General features: G+C 40.9%; 1 protein-coding gene across 2 annotated transcripts in view; it reads right to left on the bottom strand.

Moving 5' to 3' along the window:
* IL1RAPL1 (interleukin 1 receptor accessory protein like 1) overlaps window positions 1-6,570 on the bottom strand; it is a 687,620-nt gene extending 681,050 nt beyond the window's left edge. The window contains exon 1 of one of the 2 annotated variants that reach the window (XM_054271408.1): window positions 6,376-6,570. The gene's annotated coding sequence lies outside the window, so the exon portion shown is untranslated. The other variant, XM_054271409.1, reaches the window with a different exon arrangement.
* Between the last annotated feature and the right edge of the window lie 14,606 nt (window positions 6,571-21,176).

Here is a 21,176-nt window from a genome sequence, read left to right as displayed (position 1 = left end):
GACTGAATGATCCTGATGGGTCTCTTTCAATTCAGCATATTCTATTGATTCTATGATAAATAAATATACATGTATGTGCAGAGAGACAGTGCCAATCAGCCAGCCTGATTTAACGTTGGTGCAAGCACACCACTTTCAGCTATGGGATCCCCCAAAGAAATGTCTAAGAGGAAATTCACAGGCCTTGTCTGTTCTGTAAGAGATGTTGAATTAAAAAAACTGTGCATACTGAACACACATCTTATTGACAGATAGGTACACAAGCATATGTATCTCCATCACAGCCACAACTTGCTGAAAAGGAAATTCCATGCATCTCCAGTTATATTACTCTAAAATAAGGAAAAGAGTTTGGGTGGTGGGGGGAGGGGAGGGAGGTGGAAGGGGGAGAGAGAATAAAGTTTTAATGTGGGAAGAGACAGAAAGCATTAAAGGAAAATCGAAGATGCAGAATGCCAAGGTGCTGTATGGTAACAGCTGTGCTCTGCTGCCATCCTGAAAGTCTGTGCACTGAGCAGCAACCTGACAGACACAGGGCTAAAATTGCTGCCAGGGATCAGTGCCACACAAAAGCATCCTGGCCAAACACATTCCTGTGCAGACATTGTGGCTCTATCCCAAGGTTTCCATCATACCAACAGATCTTGGTGTAGGAATTATCCCTGAGGCATATGATCGGAGCTCAGAGTCAAATCCAGCAAAGGTGCACTGCCAAATGGATGTAGGCAGGGCACAGACATACTCTCAGGTTCCTTGCACCATTCAGGCTCAGCAATTCTCAGTCAGATGCAAATGGTCTGGGAACTCAGGTCAGAGCTGGTTAAGCCCACTGGGAACTCAGAGTGGTTAAGCCCACCCCTAACCAGCAGCCGAAGCCTTTCCCTGCACATGACAATGGATGCACAACACTATGACTTCATTTTCCCTGAAACAGTCTAAACTTTTGGTTGGGATTGAAAAGAAATTGCTACTGACACTCCAAGCACAGCAGCTGCACTACCTTGGTGTCAGTCTTGTAAGAGCATTGTGAAATCCTAGTTGGAAATTCAAAGGTTTGTACTTTGTCAGAACAAAGTCTGATTTCTGCAAATTATCAGCCGTTTCTAAAATTTTAGGCCTTTTCAATCTTTTCATCTAACAGAAAACATTATTTCTCTCATATTCCTGACATTAATTTTTTATTTTATGGTGAAAGACCTCAAGTTACCTCAACTGAGAGATCACCGTCTCATTGCGTGACTGGAAACAGGCATGAAAACATGAAACAAAAAAGTTGATGGCCCTTGCACTGAAGATTTTAGGGATTTTCCAAAAAAAAGCAGTGGGAGTTGGGAACTGCAATAACTTTAAGCAGCTGGGTATCCCTAGTAAAGAAAAGACAAGAGGAATACAGAAATATATTCAATCTCAGAAGACAGAAGATACCTCACCACTGTCTGTACATTTACAAGCTTTTCTGCCCCCCTTTTATTAACCCATTCTGCAGTCTCCATCTTCTTCCTCTTTCACAATGCTCTATTCACCATGGTCAGCTGTAAAGGACCAGAGAACAGAAAACTTTGTGACACCACTACCCCTTGTCTGCCTGCTGATTGTATAGATTTGTATAGATGGTATTGGTCTTCTCAGCACATGAATTAGCTTTCTGTAGTTCTTTTCATAAGCTACACTAAGCATTTCCTAAATTATTCCCAGAAGTAAAAAATAAAATGGAAACAATATCTACTGCAGTGGCAAAAATCTAAATGTTTTCATGTTCTTCCTTTCTTTTCCTTGATTCCCAATTGAAAAGTCTTTGTGAGTAATGCTGCAGTTGATGCTACAACTGTTTAAGGATTATCCTTATGCCTGTGTGCTGCTCCTACAAACATGAAACTTTAAAGCACATACAGCAGTAAGACTGAGAGATGCCCTTGGTTCGTTTGTTCAGACCCAGTTATTGAGGCATAAATAGTGTTCTGTGTAACACCATGAACTGACCTAGGAGTGCCTATAGCACACAGGTACACTGAGACCTAGAAAAACTGAGTGCTCAATGTTAAAACAGAGAGCCAGCACTACCTGATTTCCTTGCCCAGGTCTTACAGAGCTGTGGCAAATGACACAGTACTTTCCCCTTCTGCAGGATGGAGTTCCATATGTGACTACCTCAGGGGAATATGCAAAGCTTTAATATTAACATTCAAAACCCACAAATTTTCATCTTCATCATTTTCTCCTTCCTCCTCCCCCCCCAAAAGAGTTTTCACCTAAATGCAAATTAATTTTAAGCTGTCACAAAAAGAATTAATTGCTGCATTTAATCTGTTTTTGTTTTAGGAGTATGAAAACTACATGAAAGTGCATTAAAATTGATATGTTAAATGTTCCCTCCTGAGTCACTAAGTCACTGTGGTCCATCACTGCATATTTAATTACATTTTAAAATAGAAGCATATACTTGAATTGATAAAGCATAATGGCTGCTTTGGTGCTGCTGAAGATATTCATACAAGGCTTAAAGAAACACATGGATTACTGACCTGATGGGCCATGTCAGTAACCTAAACAGCCATCATGGTCTCTGCTGTGAATTCTTATTTCATAGACCCCGACACAACGGATGGAAACAGGATAGAGTTTTATAACAGAAATGCTGACACAACCTTACCTATAGCTGTGCAAATGGTGCTTCTATAATTAAATTTACAACTTCAGCACCACTAGTTGCTACTTTTTAATCACATTAATCAGAGCTTCATGTTTCAATTGCCATATATTATCATGCAGTGTGAACTATAAAAATAAAAAGATTCCCAGCCGCTAAATATCACAGCTGTTATGAAACACAGAAGTATATTCAAACACTTCTCTGTAAGTGCAAATACACTGAAGGAAAGCCTCAGTTGATTATCCATTTTTTTTTTGTTTTTTTCCTAATACATGAGTTCAACATAATGGCCACAGAAAGTACTCTGAATACATTACAAGAATATCACTGAATAGTAAAAAAAGTTTCATTAAGATCTGCCCTGTTTCAAATTTTCCTCTCAGCACTAAAACAAGTCTGCTGTTTTCTATGACAATGACAGCCAGAAGCCTGCTCTTTCAGAGGAAGGCACTGAGATTATTCTTCATTCACTGCTGTTTTCTTTAAAAGCCAGTTCTCCAGCAATAGCGAGGAGTGGGTGGCCAAAATCTCACTGCTTTCAGTGGTCTGAGATTTGGAGCCTGGGAATGTTTTATGTAAATATTTCTCTTCACATTTTCTCTTCATTTGTCCGAGTGATTTACAGCTTTACTTCAGCAAGGAAAGTTTCCTCTCAAAAAAGCTACATTTGGTGCAAACTGAAGAGATGTTGCATTGGAGCTGAAACCCTCTATTTTTACCAAGTGGGCATGGCTAACTACAACAATAAAATTAATCTATAAATAAAACTCGGTTGCTTACCATTCTCTATTGTCCTGAATTTGCAAATCCTTGCATGCTGCATGCCACTTTACATGTACCATGTGATGCATTCCCACACTGTCAGTGCCTACTCCTCTACAGCAGCAGTTTTGTAACACCTTCAGGAGACAACTGTGCTCTCCTTTGAGATGGGTGGTACAGGTGTGTGGCCTGTGTGTGTCAGAAGGGGTCCTGTAAGTAATCAGTGGAAAGAGCATGCCTGTAATTTTGTGTGGGGGAGAGAATGCAATGGACATTTCTGAAAATTATAAGAGCTGTAGCAATGCATAGGAGTTGCCATAGTGTTATTCTGACCCCTGAAGGATGGAAACAGAGTTAACTTCATATCCTTTTTTTCCCAATTTACTCAGTATACTCTATGAATGTCAAACTCTAAACTGCATTAGCAGGATATTTTAGTGCTTGCCCAGACCTATCCTCCAGAAATATGAATATAGTCATGAACTAATGGTGAATCTACTTTAAAATACTGATGTTTTCAGGGAAGCAGGAAAAAATGATTTTTCAGGCTGCTGTAGGGTAAAATTACTGTGAGTTTGATAGTGCATAAAATCTAGTAGGTATGGGAAGATCATGTTTATCAAGAGATGTAAAACCCACTCTGCCCTCACCTCTTCTTAACTGAAAAGTATTTCAGTGACATTTTGCTGGAATGGATTCAGAGAGAAGTGGGGAAGGACACAGGTCAGTGACGATAAGATCACTCATTTCAGCTGAGTTAAGATTTCATCAGGCTTACATTTTTCAGAAAATGCATGTGTTAGAGGCATGGGCCCTCAGCAGTGCCTTTGTGAGCTTATCTGTCTTCAAGGAGTGCTCTTCCCCCTCCTCTCCCTGAACAGATAGGAAAAGTGATTGAGGATTCTAAAAGGGGCATTAAGGCATATCCTGATACTGCTATCTTTGAGGACAATTTGCTAAAAAAGCCTGAGTTAAACCAATGGGACTCCTGTTACCCCTTTGCTCTTCCACTCACTTCTATGGTATTTGAAATGCAATAAGAGACCACCTTTTGGGCTCCTGAAAATGTAACAGGTGCATGAAGCTGTTGGATCTGACAATACTCTTTCCCCCGTCAGTCAGGCTGTATTGTAACACCGTGCAGCAGCGCCCTGCCAAAGCTGAGAGCAGTGGCTGCTCGCACCGAGAGAGGCTCAGCTCTCAGCTCTCAGCTCTCAGCTCTCAGCCCACAGCGCCCCACACACCCGGGCAAAGCGGCTCCGGCTCTGCCCGGAGCACAGGGGTCAGCAGAACGCCGAGCTCGGAGCCAGCCGATGGCCAGGGGCAGGAGGAGGAGGAGGATCAATTTTAATTTCGGTATTGTTCCTCCTCCTCCGCTCAGCTATTGCCATGCACCCGAGCCCAGGTTGCGGTGTGACCTTGCGAAGGAGCCGGGGCCGCTCAATGGGAGCATTGTGCAGCCCGGCCGGGGCTCCTCGGGAGCCTCTCCCGGGTGTGGCTGAGCCAGCCCTCGGCAGCCTCCCCCTCCTCCTCCTCCTCCTCCTCCTCCTCCTCGTCCTCCGTGAACTCCCTGTCCCGGGGAAACTCCGCCAGCAGCACGCTGATGCAAAGGCAGCCTGCAAGAGGCAAACCCCGCGTCGGGAGCTGAGCAAGGATCTCCCCTCCTCTGCCCAGGTCTCCATCCCTCGCTGCCGGGAGCGCTACAAAGTTAAGCCAAGTGATCGATACGCTATAGGAGAATATTATTCCACTATCGGCGACTGATGCCACTGATGTAATCAAGTTACATAATCGCCGTCTTTGCACAAATACATCCATCTTCCTACAGACAGATCTGCATATCTTCTTGCATCCATTATGCATGAACTCACCAGCAGTACATGAGGGTACATATTTTCGCACACACTGTGTAACTTTAGCATTGCAGTGCATTGCACTGCACAACGTCATCACTATCGATTCCCTCAACCTTCCCCCATTCCCTCTTATCAGAACTGATTTTGCAGAGAGAGATTACCAATGTGCATTGCTCGGATCCCTTTAAATCTTTAAAGGCTGAAGTGCTTCCCTCACTCGCTTCTGTTCTTAAGAAGATGATCTTTCCTTTTTCTCTCGTCTCGTTTCACACCACAAGTAACAGGAATGAATTCCCACACAGTCCCTCAGCCAGATGCATGTATGTATGAAATACCGAAGATAGCATCTCTGTTTGCACATCTTCCAACTCCCATACACGTGGTCCGAGGTTTCAGTAGGTAAGTTATTGGGTAAAAAAGATATTTTGTAAGAGCAGCTGGATGAGATATTTTCAGGCTAGTGACATTTATGGTCTTTCTCCAGAATGAAGCTGAGGGGATTCTGTCCTTAGCACCTCTCAGTTTATAATTTCCTTGCAGGATTTACAGGAACAGTTGTAATCCCAAATTACCAATGGCATTTAACCCCTTTAGCACCAGTGCACTGTACCACGATCAATAAGGATCACCACCTTAAAGTTTAACAACTTGAAAAGCAGATTTTCTCTACCTCCATTGCAGCTATGAAATGCAGCAGAACGCTGCACAGAGTTGGAAAGATCTATTTAACCAGAGGATGGGATCCGACCTCATATTAATTAGATTCCATCACAGAGAGCTTCTTTGCTGTCACATAACCTTTCTAGTCAAATATATTACAACCAAGGAAATAAAAAATAAAACTAGGTAAAATTAAAGACTCCTTGCTCTGACAGTACTCTCCCAAATCCAGACGGTGCATAAATACAGAGGGGGGAGATTTTTTTTTTTTCAATTTATCGCAAAAAGCACTCACCAGAAGACCCACTGCAGTTATTCCACTCAACTGCCAATAGCGGCTGGAGCCCCTCGCATCAGGGTAATGCAGCAATCCCGAAAGTGCCCATTTCAGTCACCCTCCACCAAGTTTAGCAATGCCGGGCTTTTGCCTGGATAAAATGACCTTACCCACAGGAGTCTCCCGAAATATTCCTCCGGTGCGATCAGTCAGCGAGGCGAGTGCCGGTCACCACACTGCGCACTCGGCCGGAGGAGCCCCGTGTTTACTCCTGGGGCTCAGCTGGCCGCGAGTGCCGCGGACGCGGCGCCCATCCATCCACCGCTGCCAGCTCCGCCGGGGGCGCAGGTAATTCCATACAGACTTCGGCGCCCCCCACCCCCCCCGAGTCGCCCCTTCCTTCCTAGTTCAGAAAGTGCCCGCGTCGCCGGCGGGAGGTACCATCCAGGTGCGGCGAGGGGGGGCGGGGGGAAGGGGGCGGCCGGCCTGGGGCCCCCGCGCCGCCCGCGGGCAGCTCCGCGCCCAGCGCGCCCGATCCCGGCTGCCCGCACAAGTATCCGGCGAGCGACGATCCGGAGGGGGGGTTCCTTTCCTGGCGCTGGGCGAATGTGGGGAAAACGCTCCGGGGGGGGCCGGGGGAGGGTGCCTGACGGGTCCTAGCACCCGCACCGCAGCGCCAAAAAAAAAAAAAAAGGAACGAAAAAAAAAAGGAGGGGGGGAGGTTTGGGGGGAAATTCTCCAAATGGAAAAGAAGAAAGGAAAAAAAAATCAAAAAAATCAGTTGTCCGCTTGCCCCGAACGATACTAATCCCCGGTGAAAATGACAAGTGATCAGCAAAGAAGAAGAGGAGGTCTTGATTGATAACCACAATCCACCCAAAATATCCTCGGGAGTAGAGGAAGAGAGGGAGGGAGAGAGGCGAGAGAAACTGCACTGCATAAACGATCCCTGTGTTCCTACGAGACGGGCTCGCTCGCTCTCTCGCTCGCTCGCTCGGCGGAACGCGCCCTCCGCCGGGCCGGCAGGAAGGGGCCGGCACTGCCCCCCGATGGACAGCGCCGCACTCGCTCGCCGCGCTGCTGCGGGGGGAGCCGCCGGGGAGGGCCCTGCCGAAGGGATCCTGGAGAAACTCCTGGCGAGCGGGGCCTCCCTCCTGCTCTGCTCTGCTCTGCTCTTCTCGGCTCTCCCTCCGCCCCGGCGCCGCCCGCCTCCCCGCGCCGCCTCGGTCCGCAGCGCCGGGGCCGCTCCGCTCGGTTCGGCTCCGCTCCGCTCCGCTCCGCCGGGGCAGCGGCGGGGGCACGGCCGGACGCGCAACACGCGCGGGGGTCAGCCGGCTTCTCTTCACCTCCTGTGCTCCGTTTTATTTTTCTCTCCCCCTCTTCCCCTCCGGTTTCCCAAGCGAAGTGTTTTAGGAGAGATGATACATTATCTATTCTTGGATTTTTATAAGGCAAACTGTGGGCCTCGCTGTTGCCATGGGATCTTCTTTGTGCGAACTCTCTGAACTGTGTGGGAACAGTTTTATTTCCTTCTCTTCAGATTTTTGTCTTTATTTTTTTTCCCCCCTTCTCTTCTGCAACTCTTCTGAAGATATGTATCAAAATGTAACTGCATTATTGCCAATTAAGATTAACAGCAGCTGCAAGGTGCATCTAATTAGGAATGTTAATTACTTCATGAAATAAATAGTCATTTGCGGATGTTTATTATACTAAACAAATGTTCTATAAAACATAACTCAATTTCTGACACTCCCCTCAATCCATTTGTTCCCATTCCTGCGCAAAGGTGCACGGGAGTAGGCACCCTTCTTCCATTGCATTTACCTTCCAGGTGCACACACACAGGGAAGAGATGGAGTTGCCTGTGCATAGGTACAGGGTTGGATGGGAGGCATTTTGAACTCTTACAACCCATTGTATGGGGTGGGAGTGTGGAGGAGCAGGAAATAGCTGAGCAATGTGAAGTAAATGTGTACAGTTACATATCTGTTTATTTCATTGTAAATAACACTCTCCAAAACCGGGACAAAGAGACTAGGCAGTGTTGACTTACCTCTTCATCCATCCTGGCTCCTTGTAGGGTCACAGAGAGGAATCCAAACTGCTGCAGTTATTAAACCCCCAATATCTTACAAGAGAAGGGAGAAAAGATAAAGCAGCCCATGGAAGAATATGATTATGTAATAGAATATGATAAAGGATTATCAATAGCAGATAACATGCCATGTAGAGTCAGTGGGTTGCAGGAGGGGTGGGAGCTGTTGCAGAATTTGTGGAACTTGCTCACACCCCACCCCACCTCGCCTTATAACAGAATGGCGTTCTTCGTGTCAGATTAAAAAATAGATGAAACTAGAAATGAGTGCAGCGACCAGTAGTCAAAATCCAATGTTAAAACAAAAAAATTAATGTGACTGGTTAAACCAGGCATTCAGATACTACTATGATGAGTGATCCATATGCGTGGGCAGGTAAAAGACACATGAGAAACTTTATGGGATTCTCTTTGTGGATCAGTATAGGGCATTTTATGTTAGCTAAGTGACTCATACCATATACTTTAGAGAGCAGGTTTGGGTGCTTGATTTAGAAGCCCGGGCATCCTAGCTGTTTGACAGAGTGAGAGGGAAAGACAGAGGGGTTCCCAACTCTGGTTCTCACCATTATCCTTTGGGAGAGCTGCTTTCTCACCATGGGGATGTGACAACAGACTCCCAGCACAGGCACCTCCATCACGGGAATTCCAAGAGTCTTCCTTGTACCTTGACAGAGCGACAGATGCTTGAGGCTGCTCATAGTCTGCAAAGGGCAGAGAGTAGGAAGGAGATGCTTGGGCTAGCCCTAACCCAATTTGCCTTCAGTTCCTGATGCTTTACAGATTTCTCTTCCACTGATAACTAAGCCATTTAATGTCTCCGTCCTTTTGTTCCTTCTCTGTATAATGTGAATTAACTCTGTTCTTACTCATAAGGGTGCAGTGAAGATAAAAAGGCATTAATGTTTGTTAGGTGTTCTTACACAGTGGTCATGGGAGCTGTATAAGTTCCCAGAGAGGCTGATTAAGTGTCTGGCAGAAGAAACGGAAAATGAAAAAGGGTGGAAGCCAAAAGCTGTGAACAAAATACAATGGAATTGCTAAAATGGCTGAAACCAGACTAATAACACAGAAAACTGTAGACCATTCACATGTGCAGAATACAAACCACCTGTGTTCTTGAGTTAAATTTATCCCAGGGTTAAATAAACTAGATTCTGTTCATTTCTCAGTTACTGAATTGCTATGAAGAGCAATGTAGGTGTATGGATACAAGCATAAGAGATTTTATTTTTTTTTCTCAGCCAAATACTTAATCTCTAATTGGCTTCATCCTCCCCTTAATAAGTATGGTTTTTAGGATATAGAAGGGGATCTCCTTTGTCCTCATCATGACTTGTGTTTTCAAGAAATTTCACCAAAGAGAAGAGCGTAATCTTGTCTGTTTTAATTCCATGGCATTCAGTGCATGCTGAAATGTTTAATACGAATGGGTAGTGAGTGTATCTTGTACCTGAACCATGTGTGTGATCTTGATGCCTTGTGTCCCTTGAAAGAAGGAAGAGGCACAAACCACATCCTCATATATACCTCAGAGTGTGTCCTTGAAAGGATCATCACATTTAGTGTGTGTTAAGTGAAACAGTGCAGTCAAAGTAAGCTTCCTTTTCTAAAAGTAATACAAATCTAAAATGAAAGGGCTGACAGGGTGTTGAAAGCGAAGGGAGAACGACCCATCTTGTTGTTGTTTGATCAGCATCGACTCCGATTTATTGACCAAATCAGCCACTTTATATAACAGTGTTAATTAACTTCATGCATATTGCAAAATCCAAGCTCACGATAGGTTAACAGAGAAAACTCTAACCCCTCCTTTTGTTTTACAATACCTATGATTTGTTTATTGAAAACAGGACAGCGTTCTCACTGTGATATGAAAAGTTCCCAAAACCTCCTTATCTGTTCCCTGAGTAGCTATCTTTTCCCAGAGAGCCCAAGGACAGAGTGTTTTGCCTGTTATGGGAAGACTGTCTGAGAATCTTATTGTTTATAGAAAAGGTGTCTGAGAACCTAGTTATTTACAAAATCAAGCCTGGGAACTGAACCAGGCTCTCCACAACAGGGTGTGTGGGTCTGAAGAACGTTGACTTCATGCAGAATGCTCTTGGTTGGTAAATCCAATTTGCTTGAATGGGTACTGCACAAGAGCTGATATCCACAACCCCCTTAGCTGCCAGGGGTTCTACAAAACTTCATGGCCTCATGCTTACCCTGCCAGCAAATCTGTCCTGAGGGTCCAGAGACTGGCAGGTCTTGATTTCTTGTTACCTGCCTGTGGATTTTAGGTAGTAAATATTGTTTCCATTTGAGTATTTATTTTCCACTTCTTAGCAAATGCAGGGAGAAACAGGGTAACACAAAACACCAGCACTTGCACATTCTCTTGCTGAGTGTGCATATACAATAGAACTATGACATTATATGAATCTGACAGCATGGAAAACAAGCATAGATTTTTAGATTTAAAAAGTAATGAAATCACAGTTTCCAAAATATGCCTTCACTCCCCCAATAAAAACACCAAACAGAACCCCTGCTCATGTAAAAATCTGCTTCCAAGCCCTTTGATCATGTAAACTGCATTTTCAATCTAATCACTAAACAGTTTCAGCAAAGAAAAAAGATCAGCATTTTGTCTAGCTTTTTTCTTTTCCCCTTTTCAAAACACAATTGCATTGATCTTATTAGAAACAGGTTCCCTTTTGTCCACTTTTGGCAGACTAAGTGGCCTTGAATGCTTCAGAGAGAACAAAGGAAAACATGAAATCTGCTATGTGATTAACTTCCTAGTTCTTGGGTTCTTGTGTATATTTTATATTTTTAAATTTTGTATATTTTATGTTATATACAATTGCATTTTATTTGTTGAGTGTTTTATATATTGTACCTTACATATTACCATACATATCCTTTTCATAAGTATAGGCAAGAGTGTTCAAGAAAGAAGATATTTTAGAAAGAATAATCCCTAATTCTGTGTCATGTGAAAATTTCAAAAGCAATTTCCTTTACAGAGGAGCCTGATTCTAACGAGTACATATCTAGTCAGGGAATAATACTCATCTAATAATGAGGAGATTTAATCACAAAAATTCTTGCTTATAGTTTTAATTGCAATTATATTTTTCTTTTCCTGAGCCACTGTTGGGTTTGCATGGTCAGATTTTGGTAGCAGGGGAAAGAGCTGCAGGGGTGAGAAGCTGCTGGAAGCTTCCTCCATGTCCATCAGAGCCAGTGCCAGCTCCAGGATGGACCCACAGCTGGCCAAGGCTGAGCCCATCGGGAATGGTGGGAACATCTCTATCTCATATCTATATGTATACATATATAAAAATAAATATAATATTTAAAAAAAAAATACATAATAGCTTTGTTGTCCTTCAGCTTATTGCTTTAACCTAATATAGCAAAGGATAATGTCAAGGTAATTAAATGTTCATCTCTTTCCCATTTTTAATTTTTCAGAATAAATGGTTACTTGTTATTCCCCTAGTCTCTCATTAGAGTATCTCAAATGAAGATAATACCCATCCATAAGCTGCTTAGAACATATACCTCATCTATTTAATTAAACAGTACTCTATCACAGGATGAGAAAAGTAAAATGATAGGGTGCATTCATGCATTTAAAAAAATCTGTATGTTTCAGTTAAGAGTTGCTTTATTTTTTTTCCCCCTAAGGAACTAACAGAAGGCAGCAATAAGGGATTATTTTTCTTTGCGGATCTGTTTAGTTTTAAAGTATTCAGTATTATAAATATCATCCAATTCCTATAAAGTCTATGGAAAGACTCCTATTGCTTTAGTAGGTGTTACAGCAGTCTTGCACTACTGTTGTCTAACCAAAAATCATAAATTGGAGATTTTAAATAAAAGCATTATTCAGAAAAAGTTGCACAAGAACAAGTGACCCAAATTATCAGAGTATTGCTTTAGGCAGTGATGTGTCCCAGCAGTGGCCAGGGCTGGATGGCTGCTGGTGAAAAAGGCAGGGCTGGTGACAACCAAAAGCAATTCTCATGTAATGCCCCTCCCAGCTTCTGACAGCTGCCAGTACAGGGATTTTCACTTTTCATCATGAGAAAATGCTAGTCACAAATGTGAAAAGTGTTAGTACTTAAGAGACAAATTGATCTGAAAAAAACCCCAGACAACCCAACACTCAAACCCTAAAGGAAAAAGCAAGACCACAAGCAAAACTTTGTTGAGTCATACAGCTGCTTTGTGAAAAAAAAAAAAATCTATTAATTTTTATTTATTTTTTTCATTCTAAAATTGCCAGAAGGTGGGAAAAGAGCAGCTGTGACGGTGTTCACAGGGGTTTTCGGATTGGGGAAGAGAGGAGGATCTGACTCCATGATTCAAAAAGCTTGATTTATTATTTTATGATATATATTACATTAAAACTATACTAAAAGAATAGAAGAAAGGATTTCATCAGAAGGCTGGCTAAGAATAGAAAAAGAAAGAATGATAAGAAAAGCTTGTGTCTCAGACAGAGAGTCCAAGCCAGCTGACTGTGATTGGCCATTAATTACAAACAATTCTATAAGACCAATCACAGATGCACCTGTTGCACTCCACAGCAGCAGATAATCATTGTTTACATTTTGTTCCTGAGACTTCTCAGCTTCTCAGGAGGAAAAATCCTAAGGAAAGGATTTTTCATAAAAGATGTCTGTGACAAGCAGCTCCCATGGGCTGCTGCCCCCTCCCTGCTGTGCTGCTCCCCCTGCCCAGCTCCTCCTTCCCAGCCCACTCCAGCCACTGAACCCTTCTGTTGCTGAAAGCTTTTCTCAGCAGGACAGGGATATTTCCATGGCCTCCTGGCTACCTGTGGGATGGCCATGGCTGGCAGTGGCAGGGCCAGGCATCAGGGACCTTCCCCAGCATCCCTGTCCTGTCCATCCATGTGGATACTGTACACAATTTAATAAATATCATTTATCCTAAATCAATTTAATAAATACAATTTGTGTGCGCTCCTGGACGTCTGTCAACACCTGCCCATTCTTGCCCTGATATGTGGTATCAGTCCTGTTTGCATAAATGGGGTGCATGGGGTCATCATGTCATTAATGGGTGCATAATACAATTTTTTTTTCCTTTGACTGCAAAGTCATTTGTTGAAGCATTCACTCCCTCACCACTGAAATTACTTCTGCAGCCTTGGTGCACGTTGGCCAGCCAAAATGTGGAGTCATGCAGGCCAGGGGAGCAGTGGGACTGCCAGGAGCAATAATGTGCTCACTCAGATACAGCTCCATATGAGCAAGCTCCCAAACAACCATGGGTACTTTCATCGTGATGTACATTAAGTACTAAACTTTCATATATCAAAGAGCATGACTGACAAAAACAAAATGAAGTCCAGAAATTGCCTGTGTAGATGTAAACCACTTTGACAGGAACAGACTAAAATTTAACTGGTTTAATGTTCCTGAGTAAAAATATCATTTAGAAAGTTATGAAGCAGAATAAGAGATTGCTGAAATCAAAGATGTGTGAATTATCTACCTCACAGAGCTCGTGAATCAATTACATATAACTCTATACATGTCAAAATTAATTAACCTAAGAAATGTTTATTATTCAGTGTTGTTGATTTTCTGCCTCCCCACTACACACGCACACGTGTGCATAGCAAGGAACTTGATTTTGTGCTTACCAATGCATCAATTTAGCAGCTGCAAAGGTTCGTCCCAGTTATTAATTTAAGTGATTAGAGTGATCTGCAGTCAATGTTTTGCAGATTCATTTTGCTGTTTGGATGCCATGGGGAGATCAAGGCCTCTACACACAGACCTGGGCTGCACATGGGGAATGACTTACTGAAGGCAGGCAGGAGAAAGGGGGAGGGAAAAATCAACATCTTTATTACGTCTATGACAGGTCTTGATTGCAAAACCTGGCTGAGAAGAATGTATCAATACAGGTGTACTGCGGATCCCCTAACTAAGGTGGGGAAAATGACTGTAAAGGAGATTAGAAAGATTTTGCAGGCAAGCAAAAAAAAATTAAAGATGATAGTGATACAAAACTTTACCTTGGGTATTATGGTGGAACATGGTGATTAAAGTTTAGGACATAATAAACACTTACTCTTTGGAACAACTAAGCAGAGAACTCACGAGAAGAGAAGCAGCTCTTTACCTTTTAACATTGCACAAGACCCAATTCAAGAGCCAATTATTTAAGTACCACTCTACAATAATCATTGTAAAATATACAGATTCCTGAATCAAATCAAAATAATCTCACCTTCTCTTAATGAAATATTGTTTTACTGTAAAGAGAGGCAATACATAAATATAATGGAAGTTGCTTAAAATTAACTTTAAAAAATACACTCCAAACAGCAAAATATTTATTGGTGCAAAGGATGCTGTTCAAAGACATCATGTTACAGGCTTGGTGAAAGAGCCCATCAGATCCTTATAAAAGGGCTAGCTTGATCCTGAAAAACAGTAAAGGGTCTTTTGGAGACTAAAATAAACCCCTTCTTTCCAAAATGAAAATCACAGCCAAATAATTGGAAGTTATATATAGTAAATTAAATGTAAAGCTATAGCAACTCAACCCTGACAAAAATGTTGAGAATCAACCCACAAATAGCATATAACATAGAGAAAAAATATTTTGAAACTCATTAGAAGATGGAGTTTGCCATCATTGATAATAGCAGATGATTCAGTAGAATGAGAATTAGCAGAAAAAAACCTCCAGTCAATAGAGAAGTAGCAAGTCAAAAAATAGTCAATTTATAGATATTGTTCTAGTACATACGAGATTTTTTAGCATCTAAGGGTGTTAAAATGATTATTGCTACCACAGTTTAAAGTATTTTTGGTTTCACAAAAATCTTGTAGTGCTCACAAAAGAAACTATCAATATCACTATCAAAATTTCTTCAAAAATGTCAGATTAATATTAAACTATTTCCAATAATCAATCAAAACATCAAGAATGATTTGGACTAGAAATGAAAACAAAATTGAAAAGAAGCATTATACCACAGTATAAATCCATAGTGAACTTTGTTCTGTAATATGGCACAGGACTGGGTCACCCTGTCTCAAAAACAAAGTCTTGATTGGTCATTAGTATTAAGCAAAGTAACAAGAAAGGGAGTAGTCAAATGGAACATGTTTGCTCAGAGAGGTGGAGGATGACTGAATAGAGCAGGCCTATTTCTTTTGCAAAAGATGATACAAGGAGAAATATGTGAGATCTGTAAATTTACAGTATAAGGACCACTGTTTTCAGTACACAAGAAAGAGGAGGCAGCCAGTGAAATTATGCTATGACATTTTCAAAACAGATGCATAACAAATAAGTAAATTGTATAATTCATTCATTGCCTCAGGACATGTTGAAGGCCAAAGTATAAATCAGTTTTGAAAGATTAAGTACATTCTTGTTGGAGAGGCCTCTCTTTTGTATTAAACAATAATCTGACTACAAGTTTCCAGTCAGAAAATGCCAAACTGTGTGCAGCCAAGGCAGAAGGGCACACCAGAGAAAGACAGTCTGCTTCACTTGTTTCTTTCACCCTTTGCCTAGGTTTCTTTTGCCAGTCATTTTTAGAGATGTCACATTGGGCTAACTGGGTCTTTGTGCTGAATCTCCATGGATATGTTTTTTGGGTTTTTTTTTGTTTTTTGTTTTCTCTTTTATGGTATATGGAACTGGAAAGTGTGCATTATTGAAAGAGTTAGTGCATGTTATGCACAGTTAACACAACACAGAATCTGGAAACAAATGACAAGGAATGTCATTTGCCTGGGTTAATGTACAGAAATGTCATTTTCCATAGATGTTTACTTCTACATAAAAAGGGAGTAAAATCTGCTACCAGGTAAGAATTCCTAAATTCATTCAATGCTCATGTTACAGGTATAAGTAAGCAGACATTATGATGCAATAGGAAGGAAGATGAGAGATCCTGATAAAGCAGGAAATTCAGGCTCAATTTTTCTTCTGCCTGTGAAGCACTGTTAATAAAGATATTAAGCCACATTAATTATACCACTCCTTTCAAAATGGTACAAACCCTCTCACTTTTACATATTTTGAGGTTTGTTTTTTTTTTTAAATCAATTTATTCATAGCCTACAACCTGTAACTTTACTGATAGAACTTCTAGTATTTGAGGAAGGTTAAAAAAACAGTTCAGAAACCTTCCTAACCTCTCCTAAGATCTGAAGTGACTAAAAATGTGTTTGGGTGATGGCAGCATGGCAGGACCTTTGTATTATTGGCAGCAAAGGGGTTAAAGGAAATGGGCTTTATTATGGCTGTGTGGGGGTTCTGTTTCTCTCTGAATCTTTCTTCCAGTCCATACAAGAAGAGAGCCTTGGTAGGAGAATATTGTACCCTCCTGAAATGCTGTGTAGTTACAGGAAAACTTTACAGCACAAACAGATTTGAGGTCTCACACAGTCCAGTAAGAGTGGCAGCCTTTCCTGATGTGGATCTGTAAACAATTCTAACTTTTGTTATCCATAGTGTAAAATTCATATTTCCCACGTCCAACATTTTCATCTTCTGGCTTTATTTTTTGTATTAAATATTCTCTTGAAATAAACAGCAAAAATAAATGCTACAATGTTAGCATGATTGTTACAGGAGGTCTGTGACAGCACAGAAAGCAAGCTGCAGACAATGAAAAATGAAGGATTGGCAATTACTAAGATTTAAAAGAACAATCCAGTATTACTTTTTTCAAGAGACCTTGAAAAAATGTAACTTCCATTTCAATGTGTAGTTTTGCCTTGCTTGATCTTAAAATGCTATTTTTTTCCTAAGACCAGGATTCTTTCTTCTAATGGGACAACAAGTTGTTCCTTATGAGACCAACAGTGACAGCATAGCATTTTGTGAAAGAAGAGAGACAACTGTCAAAGCAAAGGAGAAAGTTTTGTTTTCAGCCATGAAGAGAGAGGAATCCGAATAAGGACAAAGAATGAAGGCAGAGGATAGTGGCGAGGTCTGAAATGAAGGCAATGTGATCTGAATGTTGATGAAGAGGCATTGACAAGATGAAAGATCTCTCTCTGTCGCGCTCTCGCTCTCTCATTTCCAGTGTGTAAAATCTGCCCTGTTGACATGCTCCTGCACCCTTTTTATATCACAAAACTGGAACAAACAGGATTCACAATCAGTGGTGGTGACACAGCCCTGTGAAATATAGTTGCCAAGGGAAGGGCTCAACACTCTCCCCCACTTTTTGTGAGCCTTCAGTCCATGTAACTGGACTATATCAAGGTTTGAGGATGCTTCTCTGTGTAATTTAGGCTGATTACAAATATAGGAGGTCCTTGAGTACTCACAATTCACACCCACTCTCCAGGGCATACAGTATAGTTAAATATTCAGGTATTTTACTTATATGTAATTTAAGTGTATTCATAATGTAACATAGTTCTGTGTTGGATATCTGTACTCACAGGAAATCCTGGTTTTTAAAACAAAACAACGAAAAAAAAGCAGACATATTATGTTTGAAAATAGAAGCTTGCCAAACTTTAAAAATCAAAAAACCCTCACTTTTAATAGTAGACTGTCTTGGTTTGAAAAGACAGGTGTCTTCTAAAGAAGGCAGGAAAATGTAAAACCCCTCCCTCTGAATTATTATAATTTTGATATTTTGAATTAAAGGGCTCTCAGGCAAAGATATAGGAGTAGGAATAACAGTTCTTTATTAGGAAAAATAAAAATAAAGATGCAGTGATATAAAACACTGACAGAGTCAGAATATGACCTGATACCCTGTTGGTCAGGGAGTTGGTAGCAGTCCCATTAAATGGTGGCTGCAGCCCTCCTGCAGTGCCAGGTGTGGCTCTGTTGGAGCAGTGATCCTGTAGAAGGGTGGAGTTTTTCTCTGAAGGTCCAGTGGTGGTGTAGATGGGCCTGGTCTTCCTCTGGGAATCCAGTGGAGAAGAAAGCTGCTTCTCTGGGAATCCAGCAGGAAAAGGCTGGCTGTGCTGTTCCAAACCTCAGATTATATCCAGGTAGGAATGCTTGGCTCCTCCCCCTGGGTGGAGCATCTCACAATGGGATGATGAAATTTTATGTGACAGTGACAGTCAATGGTCCATTAACAGAAAATATTTCCCAGAGGGAGGATTGATTGAGGAAGAGATGAAGAAAACCTCCCCACCTGGTTTTAATGGGTGGCTCAATTAGCAGAAGAAAATTGCCTCACTTCTAACAAATGGGAATAGAATTCACACCCCCATCCACATCTTGCATTAGCAACCTAAGACGGAGATACAGGAGGTCAGCTTAAATTCTTGCTTCCACACATGCATTGGGGAAAATGTCACTCTCCAGCCATCAAGCCATTGGTTTCGATGGCAGTTCCTTTCAAAGAATCAGCTGCTGCTGAGGCTCAGAACAGTGTGTACTCTCCCAGAAAATACTTTTTTGCAGTGTAGAACAGCCTATAGTGGCAGATATCAGTATATGTATAACATGGACCTAAATGTGTTGTCATACTGTGAAGTATGCAATATGCAATACACAGACAACAAAATTGTGCCTTGAGATTAAAAAAAAAAATCTAAATTTTATGTTGTATCTGAGGTAGACCTGGCTTTATTGTCCTTCTGTATAATGACTTTTTAAAACCAGTGCATAAGAAGCTTTGTAGTTTTTCCCTCTTTATAGTACAGCTGGAGGGAAATTATGATTTCTCTGGGATCAGTGTAGAAAATCAAGGAAGCCAAGGTCCTTTCTCAAATCCTTCACTCTTTAGTAAAAGGCTTGTTCACTATTGTAGCTAATTTGACTAAGAGGAGTAAAATTAAATTATACATTTATCTGAATTATATATAGGAGTCATGAGGTTTAGTTAGTTAATACTTCTGTAGCTCTTCATAAAGGTAAAGCGCATTTTATTCTTGTTGAATATTTAACAGCAAGTAGTATGCAGAACAGTTTTATTAGAATTTTTAAAGGCACTCCTGGAAGGCTTCCTTGAAATTCAGTAGGTCTTGAATCCACTGTGATTTATTGAGATGCTTGAATCAAAGCAGGTTTGTTACCCTTATGTATATCTGTGTGTATACTGTTATTTCACCACTAAAAAGAAAAGGTTGTTTAAATTTGCCCATGTGCAGTTACAGAAAATAAATATGACTGCTGAGGATGCAAAATTGCTAGGACATCTCAAACAAAATTGTTAGCTGGTAGGCAGTTGCCAGGAACATCAGACTTGTGGGTACTATAAAATGGCTGTAAATTTGCTTCCTGCTTTGCCATGTTAGAGCCTCAGAAATCCAGGTTTGCTGCTGACCGTGTGGTAACATGGATTTGTGGAACTGCATTGAATCTGGACCTCTCATCTTCTGAGGAATAAAATTCAAAATTAAATATTCCACTGAGAAGCACAAATTTGCTCTAGAAGAAATGATAACTGCCCAACCTCACCTTCATCTGTTTCCATGCAAAGATCAGCATGCCTTGGTACTGTCACTGCTATCACATCTTAATCTGATCACACCCAGGCTGAGCAAAAGGCAAACATTGCAAAAGAGGCTGATAATGTTAATTCAACACTAACCTGTTAGGATAATTAGGAAATTACAATCTTTGTTGCCAACCATGTTATGAAGATAGGGGAAGTGCAGAGAAAAAGCAAGCAAAATCTAAGTTAGATCAAGTTTATTTGAAAATTCACATTTTCAGTTCTGAACAGAATACCTGACAGGTAGAAGGACAAATTCAAATATTAGTGTTCAAAAGCAGAATGTCTTTGAATTATTTGCTGTTATGTTTCCTACCTCAATGTAGGAATTAAAATTCCAAACCAGGCTGAAAACACTTACTAGCAATACCCCATTAAAAAAAAAAAAAGGTGCATAAATCACATATGAAAAAATGTACAACTCTTTTATAACTGCATGTATTATTAGGGTTTGGTGTTACAAGCTGTTAATAAGCAATGTATTTTCTCAGGAGACAGGGGTTTGGAATTCATGGGTCAATGAATACTCTGTAAATTTGCAATAATTTTACTATCTCTGGTCACTAGTTTTGCACTATATCGCACACATGTTCATGCTTTGTAGTAGGGGCATCTTCCTGCTGATACAGACAGATAAAACAGTGGCAGATTTAAACTTAATTGAAGGATTACAGATTGAGAGGTTTTTTTAGGTAATTTGTTTCCTCTCTCCTGTTTCATTTCCCTGCATTTCTTCCCCACAATGGCCTCTCTCTTACATATTTATTTTGTGTGGATTGACATTAAATTTAAAATATCCCACTGAAATAAATGACCAGTATGTAACTGTCAGATTATTCTAGATCTGTGGCTTATGTCTGACTGCATATTTATGAATTTTTTAAATGGAAATACTTATAGTAAAATTCCCAGATAAAGATTGGAAAAAAAAGCCGAAAACCTCCTGAAAACCAAACACCTAACCAAGCCAAACTTTAACTTCTATACAAATCAAAATCTGATTTAGTGATATCATCAATTATGGAAACAGTTTCAGGTGTTTCAACAAGGGCACATATACATACATATATATATATATATATATATATATATACAAAAGACAGTCGCTTAAGAGAAAAAATAAAACATTCTTAAGCTAGTCTTTGGTTTTAAATAGAGGCCTGACTGCCTGTCATTAATGACTGTGAAAACATTGATCTCTGTCAAAGGGTCACAAATTGAATACTTATATTGGGTTTCAAAGATTTGTCAGAATCAATACCAAGACAACTTTGCAACGTATTGTAACAAATTAAAACAAATTTTCTGCCACTGCAATTTGTGATGCTAACTCTGGTAATTAGGGCAGAACTAATCTTCCATAACTTTAGGCTCTCATCATCATCATCAGAGTATCATCATCA

This window comes from Melozone crissalis, unplaced genomic scaffold (assembly GCF_028551555.1).
Source record: "Melozone crissalis strain CALT ecotype California unplaced genomic scaffold, PUWL_Pcris_2 ptg000013l_1, whole genome shotgun sequence".
Classification (NCBI taxonomy): Eukaryota; Metazoa; Chordata; class Aves; order Passeriformes; family Passerellidae; genus Melozone; species Melozone crissalis.
This window is presented reverse-complemented; position numbering and strand designations above follow the sequence as displayed.